Raw genomic sequence first — 3723 nt, forward strand, 5'->3', positions numbered from 1 at the left:
AACCTGGTGATTCACAGACCTGTACCCCTGGGGATAAAAAGATATTATATGTTTATGAAAAATAAAATTAATAAAAAAAAATAATAATAAGTATGTGGTAAATATCTGAAATTAATAAATGTTATGTATCAACTATACTCAAATAAAAAAATTTTAAAAAACAAGTATATTGTATAAAGGCTATGACAAAGACATAAACAGAAAATTGCATGGATCACAGAAGAGAAAAAATAATTATTTTGGAAATAGCTGGGGAAGCCATCCCCCAAAATATGGTGACAATAAAAATATGCCAATAAACACTTAAGAGAGAAATAACTTACAGGGATGAGTCTCAAAGGGGTGTATACTATTGAGGAGAGTAAGAGTAAGATGTTTAATGTATTTACAATATGAGCCTGAAATTTAAGATGAATACAGGGAAAAGAAACAAGATGAAGTTTCAATAGATTTAGGATTGTCCTGGGGTCAGCTTGATCCTTGGAGCACAAGGGAGCCAACAATAATGGTAAGAGCCTGAACATAGGTAAAGAAAAAGGGAATGGATAGAATAAGTAGGATTTTCCCAATAATTCTAAGTTGGAATCATCAGGATTCAGTAAACAAGTACATATGGACATGAAAGAAAAAGAAGTCAAAGATTATGCAAAATTTCTGGTGTGGGAGACTGATAACTGGTGTTCAAGGGAACTTTTGCCGATAGAATATATCTGAGCAGGGTCTTAAAGAACTGTCAAAGAAAAACGGGATAGAATGTATTCTGGTTAAAAGAACATGACTAAGGAATAGAATCAAGAAAACACAAAATATGTAGATAATTGTAGGCAATATAATTCTGCTGAAATATGAAGTCTTAAGAAAATAGATTAGACAGGTTGTTAGAGTCTGACTCTGAAGGTCACACTAAGTCGTGTGCACATTAGATGGACAGTGGGGAAGCACTAAAAGACTCTGTATTTTATACAAGTCCATTATCTTGCTTCTCTTACTGACCTTAATTGTCAAGAAATTCATACTCAAATATAAAACCCAGATGTACTAATCTGTTCATATCATGTATCTAGTAATTTTATTGTTCTGGCTCCTTTTAGATTACACTGATTCTATAAATTATTAAATTCTGTATTATTTTTTATTTATAGGAAACATCTTTTGCGGTGTTTCCCATAAATCTAATGATCATTTTTATAACCTCTCCCCCACAAACCTGTGGGCACCATGTTTTACACGATTTGGGACCTATAAGCACAGCTACCTGGAACTGTACTAGGTGTCTAATCCAATTTGGAATAATCACAGTCCTCCCCATGGGAATTTAAGGAGAATCTGTCTCTCTGTGGCTGATAACACGCCATTTATACTCAGAAGTTGTATACAGCATTCTTTCCCTCACCACATGAATTGCTTAGCAAAGAAAATTGGTCATTAGAAAAAAAAAAAAAAAGTCAGGCAGATGAGTAGAAGTAGACAAAAAAGAAAATAACCCGTGGATTCTCCACAGGCATAAAATATATCATTACAGGTCTTCCTAACACCCAGCTATACCTTTTTCCTTGGTCTCCATGAAACACTCTTGTATTAATGCGTTTTTTTTTTCTTTATTGCTTAAACTATGTCAGATTGTTTTCTATTATTTGTAACTCAAATTATCATCTCCTACTGCTATGAAAGTATGGAAAAGTTGTTTTCCCCCACAGAATACAAAGCAGTAGTGCTGTCTCTGGAAGCTTACTATGTAAACCATACAACGTAGGATGCAGGGTGGATATATTTCTTAATGTGATACTCAGTTACATTATTAATGACAAAAGACAACAAAAATGTACATGTTTACTACAAATAGCAACAGATACAGTTGAAAAGTGGCTTTTCCATATATCTTACTCTCCCACTTTCTTGGCCACAAATCTCCACTCAACTAAATCTCTTGGATAAGGTTAAAAGGGAGCCTATGGCACATCACCTAGCTTTAACAGCTCACATTTTTGGTTGACCAGTGCTGTCACAGAAGCATTACTCTCCAGCACCATTGTCCCTTTATTCCCTTCCTTGTACTATGTGTGCACACGTCTACCTCTGTTGAAAACCAAAATCTTTTAAAGTATCAGCTTTGATTCATATTTGAACACTTCCCATGATAACCCTGTACTTTTAAAGCAGTAAATAGAAAATTTACTTTGGAGGAAAAATCTTATGTTAAAAGTAGAAAACTTTCCAAAATCATTACGCAAAAGAAAAGATAAAAACAAAGAGTGAAATAAAGATCCCACTAACCATCAATGTTGTATGATAACAGCACTGTTATTTACCTGAAACTTTTCAAAGCCTCCTCGTGGAAGTTTCCAAGACAAATATATTGTGTTTTCTTCCTGCCCCAAAATCATCAAATCTGATGGTGGGTCTGGATCTATGGGTAATGAAATAAGTGTAACAAAATAAGACACTGGAATAATATCTTTTTAAAAAATCTATACAGAAGTTATCAAACTCAACACTCAAAAAAATCGAGATAAGAAATGGGCAGAAGACATGAACAGATATTTCTCCAAAGAAGACATACAGATGGCCAAAAGACATATGAAAAATGCTCAACGTCCCTCAGGATCAGGAAAATACAAATCAAAACCACAATGAGATATCAGCTTATACTGGTCAGATGGCTATAACTAACAACTCAGAAAACAACAGATACTGGTAAGGATGCAGAGAAAGAGGAACTCTTTTACACTATTGGTAGAAATGCAGACTGGTGCAGTCACTCTGAAAAACAGTATGGAGTTTCCTCAAAAAGTTAAAAAAGTTAAAAAAAGAGCTACCCTATGATCCAGCAATTCTACTTCTAGGTTTATCCAAAGGATATAAACAGTGGTTTGAAGAGGCACCTGCACTCCAATATTGATTACAACAATGTCCTCAAGAGTCAAACCATGGAAGAGGCCAGGTGTCCATAAACAGATGAATGGATAAAGATGTGGTATATATATGCAATGAAATAGTACTCAGCCATCAAAAAGAATGAAATCTTGCCATTTACAATGATGTGGATAGAACTAGAGGGTATTATGCTGAGAGAAATAAGTCAGCCAAGAAAGACAAATACCATATGAATTCACTACTATGTGGAATTTAAGAAACAAAACAGAGGAACATAGGGGAAGAGAAGAAAAAATAAAATAAGATGAAAATAGAGAGGGACGCAAACCAAAAGAGATGTTGAACTCCAGGAAACAAACAGGTTTGCTGGAGGGGAGGCAGGTAGGGAGAAGGGTAATTGGATGATGGGCATTAAGGAGGGTCATTAATGTAATGAGCACTGGGTGTTACAGGCAACTGATGAATCACGTAATTCTATCCCTGAAACTAATAGTACAGTATATGTTAATGAAATTGAAAACAAATAAAAAATTAAAAAAAAAACTTGACTGTCAGACTATGGAAAAGTCCTAGGATATAGAGGTTCTTCCAGTCCAATTTAGCACTATGTGATCTTGTGTAAGCTATCTACCCTGAATCTCAGTCTCCCCAACTCTGCAATGGAAGGGAGAATAGAATTTTCTAGAAAGCCTCTTCCTACAATAAAATTATATAAACTATGAATTTTAACATTTTTCTCACAGCAGAATTCATTATGAAGTTATTACAATTGGGATTTTTAACTTACAATTTTACACACTGCATGAAAAGACTGATCTATCTCCCTTGTCTTAAGTTCACAAACTCCTT

Source organism: Enhydra lutris, unplaced genomic scaffold, assembly GCF_002288905.1.
Source record: "Enhydra lutris kenyoni isolate GAN:26980312 unplaced genomic scaffold, ASM228890v2 scaffoldscaffold7, whole genome shotgun sequence".
NCBI lineage: Eukaryota > Metazoa > Chordata > Mammalia > Carnivora > Mustelidae > Enhydra > Enhydra lutris.